The sequence below is a fragment of the Syngnathus typhle genome, linkage group LG4 (genome assembly GCF_033458585.1).
Source record: "Syngnathus typhle isolate RoL2023-S1 ecotype Sweden linkage group LG4, RoL_Styp_1.0, whole genome shotgun sequence".
NCBI classification, from domain to species: domain Eukaryota; kingdom Metazoa; phylum Chordata; class Actinopteri; order Syngnathiformes; family Syngnathidae; genus Syngnathus; species Syngnathus typhle.
This window is the reverse complement of record NC_083741.1, coordinates 11819394-11843380: the sequence shown is the minus strand read 5'-3', so window position 1 is coordinate 11843380 and position 23987 is coordinate 11819394. Positions and strand designations below refer to the sequence as shown.

The 23987-nt window shown below is 42.6% G+C and overlaps 1 protein-coding gene across 9 annotated transcripts in view; it reads left to right on the top strand.

Annotated features, from left to right (window-relative positions):
- Positions 1-23987, top strand: part of baz2ba (bromodomain adjacent to zinc finger domain, 2Ba) — a 74303-nt gene that overhangs the window by 1287 nt on the left and 49029 nt on the right. For all 9 annotated transcript variants that reach the window (XM_061275957.1, XM_061275955.1, XM_061275958.1 and 6 more), the window contains exon 2: positions 13905-13947. The gene's annotated coding sequence lies outside the window, so the exon portion shown is untranslated. The remainder of the gene's footprint in view (positions 1-13904; positions 13948-23987) is intronic.

Below are 23987 nucleotides of genomic sequence, written 5' to 3'. Positions count from 1 at the left end.
TAACCAAGACGTAGAGCTTTGTTTATCTCTTGAATGAAGCAAACGGAACCCGAGAGAGGGGAGCAAGGGAAACAAGGATGTTAATTACGCTGAATCTTATTAAAGGAAGAATTGTCTGTGTCAATTCTGTCCAAATAGCACGAATTAATCTGAAATGAAATGTCTTTTAATTATTGTAAGCTTGTTAACATAAAAGTAGATTGATTGGGCGAAGACAGTATCTCTTGTCTGTTGTAATCCATGCTCAGCGATACTTAAAAAAAGAGAGGCTCCATTAATCGTCATAGCGTCCTCTTTCTCTTATTCTATTTATTTGAGCTTGCGTCTTATGTCCAGAGAGACAGCAATTACCTTTCATCTTTTATTTGAGCTACTCCATGTTGTTGCACACGTTGAGTCAGTGGAGCTAAACTTGAGCTCAATGTCCAAAGGGGAGAGGAAAGGAGAAACCAAACCAAACAAGCAAATGCTTTGAAATGGAAAATGTGATCATTTCACCTCCCACCTCTTTTGTTTGGCCGTTTATTGCTGCAAAGCCGGTGTGCCGAGAAGCAGATGTTTAACCAAACATGAAGGCGCAGAGCCCCCTGTCCTTATGGGGATGGTGCTCCCTCCTCACGCTGCTGATGCATCGACATGACAGCTGCTTGATTTCATGGAGCTGCTTAGAAGCCATTAGTGATATCACTGGTTTGAAAAACGGCAATGCATCTCAGGTTTTCAAATTGTCTAACCTCGCTCTCACATTTGTTCACAATGTGCTGCAGCTGAATTTACAGTACAACCAGACATTTATTTACCTGTGGTACGTTGGCTGATATTGCCAGGACTATGGATGTGGAGGTCATTGTATTTGCCACAAAATCTGCAAATTGTACTTGTAAATTGAGATTAGAATGACTTAATTCAATCAGAGTTATTGGTTCAGTGTTCATTCCATGCATTCTGGCATGCTGGTATATATCAGTGGAGCGAATGAACGAGGCATCTTCACAGATCTCTTCACTTTGCCACTTCCACTAGGGCTGCAAATTTGACATGTGGAGAGCTCAATGCTCAAGGCGGAATGAATGCATATGTATTGTCTATAGCAGGGGTCCCCAAACTTTTTCCTGTGAGGGCCACATAACCTTTCCCTTCTCTGATGGCGGGCCGGTGTCAGTTTGTAACAGAAAAAGTGTGACGATCGTAGGGGAGCTTAAAAAATTTATTGTTTTCCAGAAAGCCACACATAACCAAATAACGGTTATTTAATAACCCTTTCCAGGTTCTATACAGAAAAAAAGTCAGGAAACAAATAATAACACTATTAATGAAATAAATAATAACTAAATAACCCTCTCTGAGTTCTTCACAGAAAAAACTGGAAATAAATAATAACTAAATAACTCTCTCTGGATTCTTCATAGAAAAAAAACCATGGAACATTAACTTTCTGTTGTGCCATGCACAATCTTAACAGATAAAAGTTCAGCTCAGTTGTCAGAGCAGAACCTCTCTGACACATATGAGCAGTCTCTTAAAGTTCTTGTGTTCCTCCCTTATAATCATTTTGTAGGTTCCAGTAGGCTTGTAGACACCGCTGTCTTTTTTGTTAAAGTTTGATAGTGCGTCATAGTCTGGAGTAAAATTTGTTGTGGCAATTCTTAGGCGAGATTCGAGGTGTTGGTCCGTTTACCTCGATCTTTGACGGGTAGATGTTGACGTTCATGTGGCTGAACGTCACGTCGCGTACGTCGAGCCAAATTGGCCACTCTTTTTTAACATTCGGCACTCACTTCTTTTCTTCGGGCCACTCATTTTAATGGAAGGATTCCAGGGGAAGGTTTGTGGGTGGCTTTAGCGCAAAACTGCATCTGAAAGCTCAGTGCGCAAATTACAAGAATGCTGTCGTCACAGCCCACGCTCTAAATTCGGGACTGATACAAATAGAGCGCGAGTGCGCCATGTCCGTACACGCACTTGTGAGTGTGCACCGAGCTTTCTGACACGGCTTCCGGTAGTAAATGCGCAGGCGAGCGCTTCCCCATCTACTGGGCAAACGCAGTCATTGCAGGCAAAATGAGCAAAAAAAAAAAAGTTTAATACAATTTGTTCAGGGTTGGCGGGCCGGATTAAACGGTCCCGTGGGCCGTATCCGGCCCGCGGGCCGTAGTTTGGTGACCCCTGGTCTATAGTAATAACTGCCAGTGGACATGAAAGGTGTTGCAAAGAACAGTATAAGAACATCAAAGATATCCAAGCAAGTAGTCAGTTGGGTAATAATAATTGCTCCTCATCCCTTTAAGTGGGCGTGACTTAGTGAGTGACATCAGCAACACTGACTCCACCTCCAAAGCTGATAACCGCTTAGTTCTGTTAGGATGCACTCCATGCTTCTTGTGAGTGTTTTCATTTTGTATTTCTATGGTCGACTGTTTGGCCCGTTCAATAAATAGACGAAAGTGCACTAATGACCCTTTTTCCACTACTTGAGCAGCCGGCCACTTGCTGGTCTTGCAAAGCAAAACATACACGCAGGTATAGCTCGTAACTTGAAAAGCTCATATGATGCTACTTCTATGTCAAGGTAGCACTGTCCTAACATTTTGTGCTTTTCCACATTTTTAAGAGCAGGCAGGAGCCAAAGGTTAACAAATTTGTCAGGGGTTGTTTGCTTTGTTGCTTGGAAATAAAAGCACACCAGTGCTACCTCAAGCAAATTCAAATGGGTTTAATACGCAGTCTGTCTGTCATTCTCTTGTATTGGAACTGTTGTTTTTGAAGCGATAAAGGACGAACTCCGCTCAACATGAACACTGAGGAATTAAGGATAGACATAGTTAAGCCCTATTTGCATGTCTACCAAAGTCACAGCAAATGGTTGCTATTGACTAAGCTGATTAGGTGAAATTAGGTTCACGAGCTCTGTGTCTTGGGGTGCTGAATCTGACAGAACTTGGACAGCTTTGGAGAATACAATCCCGAGTGCACACAAAGCTTGTATGCACTATAATCCTTTATTACTAAATATCTTTTGGCAGACATGCGACCCGAGCTTTGCATGTTAAAGAATATAGAGATTGTTTAAGTCTGTGCGTTTAATCAATAGGTTTTTGTCTCAAAATCAAATTTGCTTCAGACTTGGTTCCTGACGTCATGATGTTGTAAGATTTGCAGCGATGATTTACTTTGATGCCATTTAAATTCAGTAGATTTTTAACAACAAAGTAAATTTGACAGATTATCTTGAATAGCTGCTTTGTTAACTGTATTAGTGCAAGTATGTTTTCCATTTGTTTTGCTTTAAGATTACGCTGCAGTGTTTTCTCAACATCGTTGATGTCAGCGTATCACACAAGCTCCTCAGTAGACTGCCAAATGTTGTCAGTCTTTGTATGATAGACCTTTTCATCGCAACATTAACGTTGCAAACTCTTGCTTGTGCTTTTTGCAACATTTTATTTGTATTGATGAACACAGAAGACTGCGAAGACTGCCCACCAGTTACTTAAAGCTGACATGATTAGTGAGCATTTAAATCCGGACATTTATATCAGGGGTGTCCAAAATTAGATTCACAGACCAATTTTGGCATCATATACATACATTGATACTGTTACATGTTTATGCATTCCATGACCTAGCACATAACTCAATTTACTCCTACATGGAGTTTTGAAATCCCAATAATCCATTCTAACCCATATAACGACATTTTTTTTTAAAATTAATGATTGTTAAATTCTAAATATTGCACTGCATTGTAAAATAGAATTATAAAAAGAGTAAGGAAGAATGTAAAGCAAATAGTTGTTTTTATTGAGAGCTGACTCCTGCTCGGGCTTGCCGTCGTGTGCTATTAGGTTAACAATTTAGTATTTTTGTTTGACTGTCCCGTGCATCGGCGTCTGTAGTGCCTCTTCTTTTTACACCACCAGCCATATCTTACGATTTTATGCTACGAAGAAAAAAAAGTGTAAATAAACCCAGAGTTTTGGTTGCTCAAGTCAAGCTAGAAACTTTTAATGTCCTCATTATTGCTCTAACATTGGTTGGTGCTGCTTTTACAAGACAGTTGAAGAGTAGTCGATCATTAGTGTCATGTGATTAGTGTGAAAATAACAAGGGAGTTATAGCATTTTAGAAGTGCAAGAAAAACAATGTCAACTGGATGCGTGACTGTTTTTCATGCAATGATTTTTGGGTTAGTCAAAGACAGTTTTTGCGCCTTGCCAAGGTTCGATTAATGAATCGTCTCACTAAAGACCTTCAAATAAACACTCTTTTAAAGAACAATCATCTTGGTGCTGTTTGCTCTCGTTTTGCTTTAAAGTCCTGTGAAATATAGCGGCAAATTTGTTTTAGTGGGATTCAGGGCCAGTAGCAATGCCTACGCCAAACCCCTGAAAAATGTTTCTCTTATTATCTGAAGTTTAAATGTCGGTAGTAATTTTTTATCATAGTATATTATCATTATGTTATCATAACATTATTGCAAAGCATATCTTTACGCATTTCATCAGATTGTATTTCAGATGGTTCAACTTTTCTGGATGCAGCCTCTAGTGGACAAAATATCAATATTGCTAAACAGAACTACTGCATTAAAGTGACTAAAGCCAGACTTGTAATTGCCTGTAAATTCTTAAACTGACAGTTGAGCTGTTTGGCACGTACTATTGACAAGGAAATTCCTCTTGCTTGTACATACTTGGCTGAAACAAAACAAAACGTTGGTATACATTTAAATAAAAACGTATTCTGTGTTGTATCCGTCCATAACAATAAAAGAATAATACCGATCAACAAAAAGTTTCAAAACTTAACCCGATTTCGACAATGATTAATTGGAGGCACAATTGATAATGACCATCTGGGAGCCCTGTTAAATCTGTGCATGCGAGTGCTGATACAGAGCTGTGAAATCTCGAGACCATGCCGAGTTCTTGTCTGTATTGAGCAAACATTCGTACAAGTCAGAACTCCTGCCCAAATCCTCTCTCAACAACCTTTTACATAGAACGTGCACACCCAGAAAACAATAATTGCTAATGAAATATACCAAGCAGTGGGAACTTTAACAGAAGACATTAATCCTATACAGACTAATGGCCCTTTGAGAGGTAGATGCATTTTAGTGAAAGCTCTCGGCATCTAATTGATAATGCCTTTTATTGTTACAAATTCAGTTGGGGATTATCTGTATTGGCCTCAAACTGATTTGCGCTGTTTTACGGGCCCATGCAGCCAGCTTATTTATCGATACGGCTGATCCGTATTTACATGACCTCACAGGTTGATGTCCTGTCAGTTGGAAACTTGGTTCACTTTTAGATGAGTCACCGAACTTTATGTTGCTTTGTTGTTTTTGTCCAGCAAGTCCTGATGATCATCAGGTTGCACAAATAACTCTTAAAAAAAAAAAAAAAGCAACAACACCAGGTGACAACTACTGTTAAATGTGAGTAGCTACTGCCACCTCAATGAGTAATGCATCCGCTTTTTAAAAAGCCAATGGACCCGGGGGCATGTTTGCTTTTGCAGAAACAAGTGAACAAATTGAACAGTTCATTAAGACTGAGCCGATCAAGCCCCCATGTTGGTTTTCTTTGTATAATGTGCAGTTTACACACGGTGGCTTAATGACCGAACAATAGCTGGCATAACGTATAAAATGGGTCACGCCCGTGTTGACTTTCAGGGGACAGAAGACGGCGGACAAATTTGGAAGGGAATGGTGATAAGCTGCTTCTTTCTTCCCCCTGGGTCTTTTATTTATCATTCAATGTGAGAATTTCCTTGATGAAAGTCAAGGTTGTTTGTGCACGCTCTGCCTCGTTTGGATACTCGTTTTCCACCACGAAGGCAAAAGGTTGAACCCCCCTCCTCCTCTTAAGCAGATGCCTTGTGAAATTCATGGCGAGTTTTATTTATTTTAATGAAGTCTCCAAAGGTCTTGGGGTGTTTTTTTTTTTTCTTTTGTCCTTCAGAGCTGGTTTTCTTTGTTTTGTACATTAGCAAGGAAGTGAAAACCTAGATGCGCCACCTCCAATATTTTTTGCTCTGTGAGCAGAAAGCATCAATTTAATGTGCTCTCTATAAAAAGAAAGTGTCAGGAAAAAGCGTGACATTGGGAAACTTGCTCATCCTGTTGAAAAAGATTCACAGAAGTGTTGCTTCGGTGAGACAATCTCCAAGTCTATATTTTGTTTAAGTAGGAACTTCATTCTGAAAATGCCAACAAGGTTGGGAAACCTGCCATTTTCTTTTGATGTTTACAACACCTCAACACTCTCCATCTGCAGCAGTCTTTATACTTTTTCAACCAAATTCCCCCCTACACTGGCTGCGCTTTGATGGGGAAAGGGATTCTGGGAATGGGAAAAATTAGAAGAGGGCTTTGGATGAGGGAATGGGAATGGTATTAGTTTCTCGGTTGGGGTGCCTCCTGGGGCAGATGATGGTACTATAGCGGAGCTTGTTGCAGGCAGGGAAGACCGTGGGTCTTGGCAGGTACTAACAAATATGCATGAACACATACATAGGAGGTGTGAGAATACAGGCATCAGGGCTTAGGGATGGGACACACACACGCGCTTACACACACGCTTACACAAATGCATACAACAGCCCCCCTTTTATTGATCTTCAGCATTTAAAATCTGGTCACTGCTGCCACAAAAGCTTTTCTTTTAGCTGTGCTGGCAAAGACTGCTCCAGGCTGAGCCAGAATGTTAAATATTTTAACTCCCACACAATGCCATGAGAAATGACAAGGGTAGAGGGAAAAAAAACAAACAGGAAATCAGTTTGAAGCTGTGCAATGGCTTGATGTGTATTTGTACCAAAGCATGTTTTATGTAAGCTCTGCTTGTGCAAATCATCAGCTGTACATATGCAGCATCCTTCACATTTGAAATTCATAGGAAACTGATATTTATCTGAAAAATAAGCCATAAAAAGAAACTCGGTGTCAGTTTGAATCATACTTATGACCTACACAGGCCTTCCTTGTTAGCAACGCAGGCTGAACTCCTTGCAGTGACTGACTGGATTAGTCATTACTGGCCCTAGCTGGGACAAGCTGCTGTTTTTAGCGTTTTAAGGTTACAAAAGGGGACTCATGTTAAGAGAAGTGACTCAACTATGCCTAATCCACAGAAGCTCCATCACACGAAGTGATAAGCTGAGTACATCAGTCACTGCCATCTCCACGTTTGAGCACCATTTGTTTCTTGTCGCGTGCAAAATCCCAGTGTAGAACTTTTATTGAGGAAATGATTTGTGCACGATTTGTGTCTCAGGTGATGACGAAGAAATGATGCCTGCCATTAGTGCTGTTCGCATTTCAGCATAATATGAGTGGAAAAGGTCACAGCCCAATGCATTGTTAGTGACAGCCCAACACTGCGGAGAACATCATTATGGCGCATTATGATTAAAAAAGACCACAAGGAAGACAAACCACAAGCGTTTCCGCATGGAGCTGATCCTGCTACCGCTGTTGTTTTGCTAGAAGAGCCCAGCCAGCCTCCGCTCGCTTGTGGCATTGTCCCCCCCCCCCCTTTTTTTTCTATCTGTCCCTCGCTTGTGCTCTCGCCTCCTGAACGATGACACTGAGAGACAGCTGTAACGTGAGACGCGTCTCGATCCTGGCAGGGGCTTGGAAAACCGAGGTGGAAGAAGGGAGGGAGAGGCCTTTATCTGAGACTGGGGCCACTGACCTCCCTCATTCCCCTTCTCCTCCTTTCTCTGTCTTTGCGTCTGGTCACATATCCTATCCTCCCCCACCAACTGAAGCTTAGGGCTCCACTCTGAAAAAGTGGAATGTGAGGAGGACATATGGGGGTAGATGTGTCCTCTTGGTTGTGTTTTTTTTATTTTTAATTTGTAACATTTAAATCATTTCTCAGCATCTCACTTTTAATCTTTTTGATAACGTTCAACATGTGCTGAACATAACACGAGCCGGCGAATGTATGTTCTTTCACGGTCACTGACTTAGTCAACGCAACACGCAGATGGAAACAGTGACACATCCCCCAAACTCCAGGCGACGGTTGCTAAATCCTCAGCGAGAGCTCCCGTGTGTAATCCAAACATTTAGAGCTAATTTAAGCATGCAGGCAGCAGCAGCATCCTTTAGGAAACAACAGCTCCCTCACTCTCGCGCTCTTCCTCCCTCCATCCACCAAGACTTGTGTTTATGAGCGAATGTCTTCTTGTAGCTGGAGGGAAATGAAAGCACTCAATCATTCACCTGTCAGAGTACTTCAGAATCCATCCCACGCACGCACGCACACGCACACGGTCACAGATGTGCATGCGCACTTAACCCTGAGGGTTTGACAGGACTGGCCCTTTATTGACTCCCTTGATCAAGGAGACAGTAGATCCATTTAATAGAAGCTCACGTGCACGTATGTGCACACGTAACACACATGCATGCTGAAAGACTGAAATAAACGTGGATCCAGATTTGTCCTTCTTCCCAGCACTTGTGTAACCTTTATTTCTCGTGCCATAGAGCTTGTTGTTACGCAAAATCACTGGTGAGTTGGGTGTTATTTGGATTGGGGAGACAAGTCTGTCTTGGCTGTCAGTTTGCCTTCATTGGGAAATTGGTTGACAGTTTTATGTATTTTCTGAATATTGGCTTCCGTTCACATCCTAGATTTTCAACCTTAGTTTCAGCAGACCATAAAATCAGCCAAACACTTGGAAAAAGCCTTAGTCGTGGTGAAAGAAATTATGTTCTAGATAACGGTTGGTGCTTGAGGCTTCTGCTGAAAAGCAAAGCATGACAGGAAAAGCACATTGGGAGCACTTTAAACGACTCATTCAACAAGTTTGTTCCTAATAAAGGTTTTTACATTTGAAATATTTACTATATTACTGTAATGTGTTACGCCTCTTAAATATCCTGAGTTGATGTTCGGACTTTCAGGATTCCGATTGCTGTCTTCCATTCTTTTATTTCTAATATTGTCATGCTCGCTTGGTATTGAACTGTTCAACGTTGCTTACACTCTGCTGTAAATCGGTTCTGACCAGGCCTATGTGACGAATCAGTTAGCAATTCGCATGTCTCCACTGTCTTTACTTCCTACTCGCCCTCCTTTAGTGATAACAGTGCTTATAGAAATCAAGCTTTTTGCTCCCATCGAGGTGCTGATTAGTGATTTATGCTGGTAAATATTGGATGCAAAGCCACGTTAGCTTTCCAATCAAAGCTCGTAGATTAGTGAAGGCTCCGCAAAATAGTTTGTAACAAACAATCCTACGCTGGAAAACATCAAGGTGATGCCCGCATAATGACTTAAACGTACTCTTTCTTGACTTTCTCTTGCTGGCCCTTACATTACTGTCATTTCTGGCACATTGAGCAGGGCACTAAGAGAGACACAAACATTTAATTATTGCATTACCGTGATTGGCTTGTAGGGTCCAAATCTGTCAACTTCTCTTTAAGTCATCCCTTATATTGAATATCCCATTTATGGCCCACAAGCCAAGTATAATGCAATAGGTTTCAAAAATTGAAAAATATGCATTTTTTTACTTGGCAACTGTAAATGTTGTATTAACTTAAAATATATTGCGCCAATAAACAACCATTTAATATGTATCTTGATATAATTTACACACGCATCGTTGAAATCAAAATCGTTCCTCCGGTTCAAATCGTTGTTTTTTTTATACATCTCTAAATATTACTAAAGTACCTCTCTGTAAAAGAAAACTGAGCATCATCAACCATTTAAAAGCAAAAATATTTAACGCAGGGTCATATTGTGGTGCCTGGTTAGTTTGGAAGCCTCAGTCTTGCCTATTCCATGTCTTTCAAATCCTTTTAAAACCCAAATGTTCCATCATTGACAACGTATAGTCTTGCCAGCGTCCTCTTTTGGATTTATTCTGTCGGCCCTGGCCTCTTTTGGGTCACGTTTCAGTCTGAGTGTTTTGGAAGAGCATTGAGTGTTTGGGAGGGAGAGAGATGTGACAGCTGTGTTGGTCATAGCTACTGTGACCTTCACACGTCATGTTGATGGATCATAAAATTTGTAACGATACACTGAAGCTGTTGTGTAGGCCCGCACAAGCCTGACGATCTGTTCACATAACTGGTGCCATCATTGGTCCAAAGCAAATGGTGGACGGTCACCAAGTAGGACAGCTTGAGTGCATATGAAGGACTTTTGTCTCGTATGGAGAAGCACATTTCTGCAACGGGCTCCCTGCCACAAAACGAGAGGAGTGATGACGGCAGCACAAAAACATGCATGTGTACACAGCCAAGAACACACAATACACGCCTGGCATTTCTTATACATTCTATCTCCCGCAAATGGATTGCAGAATTGTTCAGAGCTTTTTGCCTGTCCCAAAGCGCTTTGCTCCGTGCGCCGGCTCCCCGGAGACGCCACTTGCTCCATCTAGTCAAGGAAGAAACCATTTAGTGGAATGAAAAAGGCACACATATTGGAAGGCATACAAAGGGTGGCTGCTGGGAAGATTTGACTAGCATGTAGACAAACGTTTCCCACACAGGCTTTTTTTTTTTTTTTTTTTACTGCTCTACCAGCTCCCTATTCTGCCCCTAACACACACTTTCTCACATCCAAAAGTACTGGCGCACATATTCCATTTTGTCAGCTTTCAGCCGCAGATCATGTAACGATAAAAGATGCTGCCCCGCAGTTAAACACTGCCAGTAAATCACAAGGCAAAGAAAGCTGGGAGAAGCACTTATTTTGAAGCAGCATAAGAGACCACACTGAGGGGGAAGGGGTTGAGACAGATAGGGCAAGACACGGAGAGAGCGAGGGAGGAAGAGAAAGCTTCTTTGTGCACTGTGTACTGACTGTGTGTGTGATGAAGAGATGAATCACTGCTATTTAGGGATTGGTTTCCTGCAACTGATTGTGTGACGACTGTGTGGCGGACAAGACTGTCAAGACTTGCCTGTTTTGTTCTGGGGGCTTCAGGAAAATGTCTGCGGCCAAGTTTTGCTGGCTCGCTCCCACGGGGAGCAACAACTGACAAAACACTTCTCTAGTGTCTACTGCTCCTTTGATAACAAAGCATCAAATATTAAAAAAGCCAGGGATTTTAGGTCAATCTCAGTTGTGTGTGTTTTAGACGACACTTGTTTTGTTAGCATAAATAACAACAGATGCTAGCAAAGAGCCTTCAAGTAACTTTTCAGCTTTTTCTGCCGGCCTTTTAACAAGCAAAGCAGAAATGCAGTCTTGATTCTGCAAAGGGCGCTATTAGAATAATGATAATTGGTTTCGTACTTTGAGTATTTTTCGCCGTATTAGTGTTGTCTGACTTCCAGAAACATGGTGACATTATTCACCCGAGTTAATCAAAAGGTGAACATCGTTTGCTTCTGTGATAACATGCCGAATCGGCGCTATTGTTCAATTATGCATCGTCTAATTGTCCAATTATATCATGGTAAACACTCTTGTGATTAGTAGAGATTTTAATACATTATTTAGAAATGAATGGTTAGTGTACTAATGAGCTAGAAATGTCAGAAATGGTTGAAATTGATCTCATTTTTATTCTACAATGCTGCTTAGTACTTTCATCCAGCGGTGGGCCGTCAAGGCCTGCAAGGCCTTTTCTGCTGGCCTAAAAATATCGGAATCACAGACTGATGTTAATTATATTTTGGACATGAATACGTATTAAATAATTCCACATGGTCTGTCCGCTTCCTTTCATTGCTAGGCCCCTGGTTGCGCTGCTTCCAGACGTGTATTTTCATATTTCAGCATTTAACCAATCACATTTCAGCCACTATTTGTTGCCAGGGTCAAAGAAATCTGCCTGGAGGTCTTCACAATCAGTTCTGCAGGCCCTGTAGCATAAAATAAATGTCGATCAAACTGTTGGTTCAACCAATCAGATTTTGAGTTGGCGACACCGAGGCACTCTAGCAGGCGTGCGGAAACGTCAGCGTATTCACACGCTTTGATTGGATAGTCAGAGAATGTACTAGCCAGAGCTAGCAAACTGCATCTGTAGCGAGCTGCACATCCCCGTGTCCACTGCTTCTGGTGAAGGGACATTCTTGGCCCTAAAGCGAATTAAAATTTATGCCAGAAATACGACAGGGAAGGCTCGACTTTTCAGCATCATCTTAGAAAATGACTTCTTGATGGAACTGAAATGCACGGATAATCTGCACAACAGAGTAATTGAAATCTTCTTGAGGAAAGAAAGGATGGATTTTGTGTACAAATCAAGATTTTTGGTGAGTAAAATGTTGCTATAATAAATAATATGTTTTATTTTTTATGTGTGTTGCATCTGTACCTGCAGTAGAAGTTTTATAGCCATAAAATTGAGTGTTGGATTGATTCAGACAAAGCACTAGGATGGCATCAGTTAATCCGGATTGAACCTTTTCTTCTATGACAGCGCACCATTGCTTTGTCTACACAATCAGCAGATAGTGATTGTAGTCTTGTCAAGAAATTGTTCTTGTTTTCAGCGACACTAAGACGAGCTTGGCTTTAGTCCATTAAGTCTCCGAGTTGACCAAAGATGGTGTTTTAATGCTGACACAAACGGGTAAAGATTGTACGGCAAAATGAGGTTAACAGATGAACAGCCTTATTTTCACAGAAGATGGCAGGGCCACAGCGTCTTCCTTATCCAGAGTGATAATTTTTCTGTGCTGAGCCCCGATGAGCAGAAATCCTTTAATCATCCATTAATAGGTCTTTATGAAAAGACAGGAGATGGATTCAGTCTACCTAGCGCTCTGTTATCATTATGGCTGCGACGACTTATTAAAGTGTGTTTGTGTGCGTCTGTAGTCTGTGCATGTTTGTCTGTCTGAGCGATTACTATCAACACCAGCAGTCCAGTTCATTCCGTACAATATGACAAACCTGTCAGTTTCTCTTTGACTGTAGATAACCTGGAAAGGCAACTTTACTTGGACTCCTATAAAACCATCTTGCAACAAATACCATTGACAGGAATTCTGAAAGCACCACCTTCGCTTTCAGTGTGCTCAAGCTGTGAAAGGCACGTTATTTTATGATGGAACTGGACTAGATTTTGTGTGATGAAGGTTTCTGTTTGATCTGAAGCTGCTGACCAGATGGATGTGTTTGTTGTCAGCAAAACCTTGTTGGTTGCTCACACGCTCGCGCTCTTGACACCGTCTGTGTCTGGCTGCAAGCGGAAAAATGTTTCCGCACAGTTTTGTACCAGACTGCCTACGTTTTTATCCTCAAAGAAAATGGAACATAAGCTATAAGATATAAAAGCGGGCACAGTCTGTTGTGTGCGCGTGTGTGTGTAGCGTCATATGTGCAGTAGAGCGGCATCTGTTGTGTTGAGTTGCTTAGTTTAGGTGCAGGCTGAGAGCACAGGAGGGCCTTAGAGACAATGCATGAGAGATGGGCGTGAGAACACTGGGAGGGCTTGGTTCTCTACAAGAACTGTCTTGTGTTTGGGGAAAATATCCTTACACTCAAAGCTCCAGCGCGTAGATCCAATTCTAACAAACTGGTTTTGCAAGAAGTGGCTCAAAGGAAGAGAGAGGAACACACACTGTGTGAGTGTGTATGTGTGCACCAACGTGTGTTTGTGTACACATATCTTGCGTGCAGCCACAGCTGTGTTAAACCCTCACCGCTTTTCCCTTTTTGTTGCCTGTGCACACCGTGAATACGAATTTACACAAAGCTGTACCTTTGATGTGTAGGTACATTTAGGGGCCTCATCCCCTCTTGAAATCCAATAGGGAAAGCATCCACCCGCGCGTACATTTAAAAAGCATTCGTTTCATTTGTGGCATAAATCAAAGCCATGAGTAAAGACGTGTTATACCGGTGACTCAGCTTGCTGTTTGACTCGGAGCCTCAGCCATATTGTGTTTCTTTTCTCCTCAGGTGTTACAGCAGTTATGACAAAGAGCTGAAGACACCTCAAACAGTGAGTATGTTCCTCTCAGTCTGGAATGTATGTAAGGGGATGTGGGACTTTTTCCAAAAGCTATATATTGTCAAACAGGTTAGATTATTTTTTTTCTTCAAACATTCAATACCAACCATGCAAACTCTGCCAATTCCAGGCCTCATTTGATTTGAGTTCATTCAGAAAAAACAGGATGCTTTTTTTTCCCCCCTCATCAAATTAAATTTAACAAGAGACCCTTGAAAAAAGGTTGTTATGATTACATTACAAATTCGGGGTTCATTCAGTGAATCGAGCAATTAATTAGACCCCCCCCACCCCGTTCAGATCACAATATTTGTACGAAACGTAGACGACTAATATGCATCCTTAGTTTGCTATGTGCTGGGAGCTAGTGCAGAATGTAAATGATTGTTAACTGCGCCCCCCCCACAGGGGCTTCCAGGGATGCAGGATTGCGTGCGCTTGTTTATGTGTGCTGTTACGTGTGGCGTTAATCTCCCTCTCGCCCTTCCTCTTCGCTCCCTTTTCCGTGCGTGGCTCACTCGGCTGTCTCTGTGTGAGCGCTATCTGTTGTCAGGGGCGCGGCCGCGTCCTCCAGGCTTCACTTCACACCAAGGTGGCAGTTTGTTGTTGCGCACGCAGACAATGACTTGCACTTTCCTCTCCTACCTGACCCCATGGCCTGCGAGTGTCTTTTATTTGTTTTATTCCAACCTAATGCATAGCATATTGAAATCCTTGTGTGTTCCCAGACCTGATTCTGTCAGATTGCTGCGCCATCTCTGCCGTAAATGATGCATTGTGTTGCCGCATGCTGCGTGTATCATTTTTGATGAGTATTGATGAGTACTCACCCTCTGGGGGAATCATTTACTAGGGGTGGGAGAAGAGAGGAGTAGCTGTTCCTTAACTGGGTTTTCGAGGCCCTCTTGCAGAGCACAGTAGGAGCAAATGGGTCCAGCCGTTCGTTTTTTCGAAGCCTATGGCATATTCTTCAAATCTGACTCGGCACGTGTCATTTGTCGGTTTGGGTGAGACACCACCGTAACTCCCACATGACAGCAATGAGGTTGATGTTGGTCCACTCCCTGGCCACACCGAGCAGATGTTCAAAAACACCATGACCTGTTTGCAAGTAAAATAGTCACAACATTTCTATCTATTACGCCCTGCTGATAAAAATTGAGTTAGACTTGTGAATCGCAATGGCTCGAGACACTTTGTGTTGTGTAGCAAGGCCGTCTTACTAGAAATTGCTCTTGTGTGGGTTCTGAATGAGGAGATTCTGAATGATGTGATTTAGCTGCTACTCGCTGCAGGGATGGAGCACGTCTAGTGGATAATGTGTGGCTGCTCACTGTATTTAATACATTACCACGAATAAAGGTCAAGAAATTCTAATTGGGCGGTACCATTGGTGAGCTTTCAACTCGTCAGGCTTCTCAGTTAAGAGGTCATGGGTTCTTAAACGGTTTCGTCCTTCCTGTGTGGAATTTGCATGTTCTCCTGTTGCTTGCGTGATTTTCCTCTTGGCTGCCGACCAGGCCCAAAGTCAGCAGGAATAGGCTCGAATCAGTGAGAAAATGGATGTTTGGACGGAATGTCGAAGTGGAATAAATGTTTCAGACGCCCATTCCCATCTCAACAGTGATGTTTGTAATTCTGTTGACCTTTGTCTGAGGAAATGGCAAAGAGCAGCTTTAGTCTAATACCCAAAGGGAGCTACAAATGAGTGGAAATAATAATAAAAAAAAACCAATGCCATGATGTTGTTTTTTTGACTTGTGAGCATGAACCTTTAGTCCATTTTAATTGATCCAACAGTAGATTAGTAGTCTTTTTTTCTTTTACTCGGTTAAAGCCCTACAATCCCACGCATGTCGCCTTTATCCACTTTAAGATTGCTACTCCTTCAGCCCTATAGAAAGACTCACACAGTAAGTGCTGTAATGCACGTAGACTATTAGTACTTTAGCCAAGGTGGGCGCAGCAACGATTGTCGTCGCCCCATCTGCTTGAGCCGAGCTTGAAATGCAGTGCCTTTTAATGACAAAACACGATGGCTGCGAGCTATGCAGAAAAGAAGGTAGTGCGCGTGCGTTTGCATGTATGGATGCGTGCGAGGGTGGATGTGCGCCGCGTGAGTGTGAATTAGAGAGGAATAAAGGGAGAGGGAGAAGGAGAGAGAGAAAAACATCTCGAAGGTCAGGAACAGCAGGCGGCCGTAAGGGAAAGACACGTGAGACCGAGATAGTCTTGCGTCAGCCCCACAACTTTGCTCTTTAAGTGTGTGTGTGTGTGTCCCCTGTGGGGCCAACATTTCCATCCGCATTGTACTGTGCGTTACAATGAAACTGAATTGCCGTATTACAGATAGACATAACGTACACATTTCTGAGCCAGTCAGTCACTGAGCTTCAGATAATTTTTCGACACGGCCCTTGTGACAGTGGAAGGGAAAATTACACCTCATAGCCTGAGGGGAAGAATTTGTGTGTCTTGCCGCCTGTCACAAAAGCCGAATAGGGTTTCATCAATCTGAGCAAGCGCTTTCATTTTCAACTCTTGCGCTTTGTTTCTCTATCTTTTTTTTTTTTTTTCTCCCAGTGCCCTTTAAACTGGTTCCCTGTTAGATTAAGGAAGTGTTGAGATAACGCCGAAACATTTAGTACTTTGCACTTGCCTCGGAGCTACGGTTGTTAAAAAAGCTGCTGGGAGCCTGTCCTCGGGATAGAGAGGAAGGAGTCTCGATAGACGGCGTACATTCAGCTGACACATTCGGCGTTCAGTTGGGGCTTGCCCATCACGTCGTCTTTAGATGTTCTGAAGGCACACATACACAGTGGTGGGGAAAAAAACCCCAAGTACAAATACTTAAGTAAATTAGGTATTTGGTATTTATGTTTCTGACACCTTATTCCTTTCTCCATATAAAATAAACCTATGAATGTATAGTCAACAATATCTTAACATTCTGGCTATTTGTGGGCTAAGTAAATTCAATACTTAAGAATATTCAACACAATTAAACCACCTTCACTCCTCAATGGCAAATAACACGCTAACGCAAAGTGATGTGACGGCTAGCCAATTTAAACCAACAATCATTTATTAAGTCATTAAATTTACCTTTTGATGTTTAGGGAATACGGACGAATTGTATTGGCAAAGTTGAATCAATACTTGAACAGGTGTCTTTTTTTTTTTTTAACATGAGTATTTGTACTTAAGTAGACCGTGTGATTCCTTCCAACACACATGTCTTGGTCCTCACGGTCTTACTTAATAGGGTTCAGTCCACCAGCCAGACTTCTGATTAACCCCCTCTGCCAAAGAAGCTTGCACTCTCCCTGTCACCAGCACAAGAAGAGTGAGGCTGCGCTTTTCCAGACCCTTGTGCCATGAATCACTGCCCGCGCCCAGGGAGCCTCAGTCCGCTTGGGGGCTGCCTGCCTGGACGATAATGTGCGTGGTCATGAGGGGGCCTCAATGAATTGGGGCCCAGACAAAACCAGGGAAACAAACCCAAGCTGTCACAGAGAGGACGACAACAAGAGGTCTGTGTGTGTGTGTGTGTGTGTGTGTGTGTGTGTGTGTGTGTGTGTGTGCGCGCGCCGATGTGTGTGTCGCTGTGCTTTTTATAGTTCATGCTGGGATGTCGAGCCTGCAATCCAGTTGTGTGGGTATCGTCATACAGCCACTTAGTCTCAGCAGTTGATTGGAATTTGAGGCCCTTGGACTGAGCTTGAATGTGTTATTTCCTTTTCGCTTTTTTTTCAACCTCAACTGTGGTATTCAAGTTTGCAAGTGTAACTTCAAGTGCGTAGATCCAAAACATTTGCCCCTATATGAAACAAAAAAAAATAGGAACAATTTGTGTGTGTGCGTGTGGGTTTGCGTGTGTGCGTGTGTCTGTGCATATGGTACATGCAAGGTTTGCTGTGTTGTGGCTGATCATTAAGCAGACCACACACAGTCATTCTTTTTGTCACACACGCACGCGCGCACACACACACCTCTTGCAGCTGTTGCTCTCTGAGTCTTTCGGTTTATTGAGGCTATCTTTTGCATTTATGACCAAACCGCATCTCCTCAACACTTTATTCTTTGTTTGGCCTCTTCAGCCGCCCCGTTGCTCAACACCCTTCACCAAATAATCCTTCGGAACCTGGCTTACCGGCATGCTAGTTGCTGAGAAGCGTTTGCCCCTCCGAGGCCCGCGAGTTCCAGGTCCGTTGGCCAGGCCAGGTTGTAACCTGGATACAGCTGCAGTCCAGAGGAACCATTAGCAGTGCCAGGAGGCCCTTACTCCCAGGGAGAGCTCATTACAGTATTTGTGCAGTCACACTTCTCTGAAACACAGCCGTGCGCCTGGTGAAACTAGCCAGGACGCGCAGCCTCCGTTAAAGCATTTGGACTCGTGTGGGACGAAATGAGGTTTCATCGAAAGACACAAACGACTGCAACGAAAGATATTAATCATTAAACACAGGCGGCTTTGGTTGAATGTCACTATTTGCGGGGTTTTGATCTGCTTTTTGTCGAGTATGTGCGAGTTTGCACGCGATCGGGATTGGGAGTGTGTGTTTGTGTGCTCTCAGAGGCCCATTTCAGCTGTCTGGTGTGGTGTGCAGATGGCTGCGCAGGGGCGTCCTGAATGAGATATTCCCTTTCTCTCCTCTTTTGCATCCTCCTCCTCCTCCTCCTCTCCTGAGTTACATCCCTGCCTTGCGTCCTCTCTTTCATCGCCGCATCTGCTGAGGGCCATCTTGGGCAGTGGAGACTTTTCCACCGCTCTTCCCCCCCCCCCCCCCCCTCTCTCCTTCTTACTTACGTGCCTCTCAGAGCTCTGTGTTGCAGCCGTGGCACACAGTGGCTTTGGAATGAAATGTCTCTTAACCCAGCCATGTGCCCCGGAGCTACGGTAATTGCAGGTGAAATTCAGCTTCCTCTTTAAAATGCCATCTCTCATTTCCAGTTACCAGCCCCCCCTCTGTATTTTGCTCCCCCCGCACTCCCTCCCTGTTGCACGTCTCCCGCTCTCTCTCCCCCTCTGGCTGTCTTTCAGAGGCGTGTGAATCCCTCAGCCCCTGTCGCGTCTCTCTGCCCCAGCAGACACTCCCACAATGCACAGCGCTGATGGTTGCACAGCGATATCAGCTATGCGGTTTCTTGGACACACTTAACGTGTATGAGTGAGCAATTCAAATATAGTATTTATGAAAAAGGCTTGGCTGTTGCAACGACAAAGAGCACACAGACCACAACAGGTTGCGGAAAACGAGTGCTAACATTACAGCTGGACAAACTGAAATGAATGATGCCCGTTTTTAATTGACAATTACCACACTGCTCTTAATAATCCTTTGGGCTCCAAAACCGGCCGTTTGGGTCCACCTCTTTTCCTGTGTTAAAGCAAATGTAATGAAACTCCCCATGAAACCTGCATTTACTGGAGTGAATCATACAAATGACCAAAATGCCCACAGGCATCAGTGCACCGCAAGGAACGCATGAGATAGCCCGCAGGCCTGTTCTAAAAATAGCCCACTGGTGATGCAGTGGATATTGTGATTGACAAGGAATGTTGCAGAGTTGCTCATTCGAAAGAACAAAATATTTGTGAGGAGAGAAAGATAGTTTGTTTCCCATCAAATCATTGTTGAAAATTGTTGAAAATAATCACTATGGCCAGTGTTCTCATTTAAATGAATATCATTAATTATCAATAATAGCAAATTTGCTGTTTTTGCATCTAACTGGTAGCACTCTGTTTCCAAAAAGGACTGTGACCCCTGGCCTACATTCAACACTTAAACCTTTTGTACCCGGTTCTATCTTTTCTTTTTTTTGTTTTTTTAGTTCTATTTTAAGAAGGGGAAGCTCTGACATCTGGCTCTATGTTGATTTTTGTTTCATTGATGTTTGTTTACCTTTGCATTGCGCAAACTAGAATTCAAAGGGTTCCGAAATAAAACGGAATGGATATATTTCTGGAAAAAGGTGGTGTTTGTTAAGAACGTTATTTTGCATTTCAAGTTGAATGGCCACAAACAAAGGGGCTTTATAACAATCACAATACATATTGTTATAAGACAATACTAGCCAGAACTGAGCATTATTATAATAAAAAGAAGCAAGAATCTGTGGTGCCTAATATATATTGCTTTTGTCCGGACGCGGTCATTGTTCATTGCGAGGAATAGAGGGGGAAAAAAAGCAGCAGTGTGTCTTTAGAGGAGTGTGTGCGGCATATACAGCGTCAGCAAGGCGTGATCTGTGTGGAGGTGACATGAAGGTGAACGCGGCTTGCCGAATGCTCTCCCGACTCAGGAGGAAGCAAATGGCTCTGTGGCAGATGGAGTCTTTGTCAGCGAAGAAAAATGGCAGTTCAAGAGCATCACAGGGACCCTCCTATGCACCCATTCCCTTTGCACACACGTATGCACTATAATGCATCCAGTCTGTCACACATGCATGCATAGATGCATGCATTACACTTGCATTCGCACTGCCTACACAGACAAATGCACATATTGACACACATATCTGCTCCGCCTCTCCTCTCCTTGGCGAGCTGGGCTGGCGGGCGGTGACCTTCCCTGCTCGAAGGGTTCTTTGGCTGTTTGATCAATTATCCCTCTGCCATTGTTTACAGTGAAGCAGAAGTGGAGAGAAGGCTCAAAATGGCCACTGTCAGGTGGAGGGATCCATTTCCCTGCCAGCGTGAGGAGGGGGGGGGGGGGGGGGGGGTAGGGAGAGAAAGGGAGAGACAAGAGACCGGAGCTGTAAAGTGTCTTCGCAGGCAAAGGGAGGAGCAGCGAGGATGGGATGACATTACAGACAAGGCGCAGTTTGGTTGAACCCGAGTTACCATTTACATTACTCGAAAAAGATTTACGTGTGTAAACTTTAATAACCGTCACTGTTTTGAGTCCGTATGTCAATTTAGGAAGAACTTCGATGTTACTGTATGTATGTAGATCTTAGCTAAGCTACTTACATGAATGATGTCATGCATGCTGTGATTGCATCTTTGCCATCAACATCTGAAATCCTGAATCCTGGCACCCTCATTCTGGTTGTTGGCAATGTCAGAATTGTGCTTCTCTTGTCTAACAGCTTCACGTGTGCAGCAAAAGCAAATATAACGCTCCACCTCCTCAATGCCAAATGCCAATCTAAAATGACCTTTTGTGTATTTTAATTAGAAAAGAATATTCAATGTAGTTTATTTATATTATATATTTAATTTAGGTCTATATTTTGTGTGCAACACTGTTATCGCTGCAGTTTTTGTAGTACAGTACTGTTCTGCGCTCACATGTGGGCAAGGAGAGCCACAGTCTTCGCCATTATTGAATGATTGAATGGAACCAACTTATTTGAAATAAAAACCTTTAATTACATGTAGTGACTGAAATGGATTAATCTAATTTCAGTTCATTTGATTGGTACAATTGATTTGCGACACCAATTTGATCTCTTATTGTCACCAACATATTACCAATGCCTATAATGCAGCAAAGACCTACTATTTGAAACATTGAGACGTGAAGAGTGGGGAACGGGCGATGGGGGTACATATTCTAAAGGTCAGGTGGCATGGAGAGAAAAATAAGGGGGAACAAATGATGCACTAAGCGAATGACACTCTGAGGTCCTGCTTTAATATGTATGTATCGCAGGTTGATGGCTGATTTCATTAGCGTCTCTCATTGTTATTCATAGATTGTCCTCCTGCAGCAAAATGAATATTGTATTCACACACACACGCGCGCGCTCACATATACACACACGCTCTTCAATAAACACACAACAATGGCATTTTCCAGGGAATACAGTCTGTGGATCTTGTAGAAGGCGCGAAGAAAAGGCTGATGTTACCGCAGGCTGTTATCTGTGCGGGCTATAATTAAAACAATTTACAGCCCTGTCATTTTAACACAGCTTTTTGGCGCGGCTGCGGACAATTCTTGTCAGGTTGTGAGGATTTAGCGCTCCTTGTTGATATTACGGAGAATTATTTTCAGAGAAAGGTTACCTTTGTTTGAGTGACAGGAGCGGAATAAGCTATGTTGTGTAGAAGGGTTTAGATGACGTCACTTCAAGTGACCCTAATCTGTGTGTCCGTGTGTGTGTCTGCGTGCGTGTGTGTGTGCGTGTGCGTGTGTAAGTGAGGAGGTCTTGAGTGCATGGTCATTAGTAGTCATTGGGTTTACAAGACTGGGTGCACATTGAATAGGGTAGCTAAACTATGGCCCGAGGCCCATTTTAGGCCCACTGTCCATCTTTTAGTAGCCTGCAACAAATACTCAAAATAACATTTGACACACGGCACGACACTAAATAAAGAATGGGAGGCAAGCATTAAAACTAATAGTTTAATAGATATCGTTGTTGTGGTGCAGATATCCCGTTTGTTAAAATATGGTGGGTTCCATAGAGTTTCACCAATTGATATCAATGTTCTTTGCACGCCATTATTTTTCTGAACCAATTTGAAGTACACTAAAAACTATCTTGGCAACACATCTATTAACGTTCGTGGAAGCCTTGCGGTATTAGACCGACTCAAGATAGAAAATCTGGAATTTTTTAAGACATCAAGTGAGAATACAGATCCATATCTGGCAAATGCACTGCTTAGTAGTTTTAATTACATCCCATCTGTACTTTGGTACTTGATTGAGTACTCATATAGACATCTTATAAACAATATACAATTGCTTAGATGAACGAGTTTTGGCATGTTCTCAAATTGGCCCTTGCATAATTAAATGTATCTATGTATTTTGAAAAAAAAAAAAAATGGATGGACACTCCTGACAGAGTGCAGTGCATACGACGAGCACATGAAGAATGGCTGACTGCCTCTCCTTCCTTCAAGATGAGTCTGTTTCAAGCAGGAATTCCAGTCCTTAGTGGGACATGAGCAAATGTTCTCAAGAGAGATATTAATAGCTATTGTGGGTGGAAAAAGGAAAAATTAAGGATTTTTTCCATATGTTTTACATGGAAAGTGTCCAGGTGGATTATTATCTTTTGGCCTCGTGTTTTTGAAGCAACTCAAATCCTCGAGGCGTTAGCCTTGTTAGTAACACAACACGCACTGGCTAGCACTCCGAGTGCCTGTCTGAAGTACAACAGGCCATTACTGATTAACGCATCTGATCCCAGGCAGTGGAAGGCACATTTTAATTCCTTGTATGAAGGTTGTTGGTTTGAAACATAACACACGTTTCTCGCAGGCACACAAGACATGTTTGTCGTTTGAGAAACAATGTTGGCTTGTCTTCTCATATTTCACACTTGGTTTCATCCCCTTAACCGCAAGTGCTGAGCCTGGACATGCTGCCTCACCTCTTAAGTCATGGATGGTGGCGTCATCACAAGGGTGTGCTTCAGTTTGCCCACTTTTATTTCAAACATGCAGTACAGAAAACTTAAATGGAAAATCTGCAGTGTCAAACACACTGCAGAAGATGTTGATAAAGAAGTAGTAAGATTTTTTTAAGATTCTTAGCCCTTCACTATGACTTAAGATAAATTCTAAATGATTTAATCGTGAAACCTTCTGGCAGGTGCAACCTTGGCCACTGGGGGCAGTGTAATAGACACAATCAAAGACGTTTCACGCCTGTAAGTGAATCTGTGAGCTTTAATCCTTTTTTTTCGCAGACATTTTGATTACGTTACCATTACTCTTGTTAATGATTACTCTCTGTTAATATAGCCATCGCTTGAAGTGTTATAACACCACCACGTAAATGCTATTCATTAGTTCGTTTATGCCACTTTGCATTTTGTGTTAGCATTATGATTGTGGCAAAGTTTTGTACCCTACCAGAGCTCAAACTCTAAGACACTGGATACTAAGAAACTCCTTTTCAATGCGTTCAAGTTTTCATTTTGATTTCAACCAAGTCAACAAAACTGTTGTAAACGTCATGCTGTTTACTTTTTGAAGCTTTATTAATTTGGAAACATACCCACATGGCTTTGTGCTTTGGAAAGACAACGGAAAACAGTCACACATATGCACAGTTTTCACT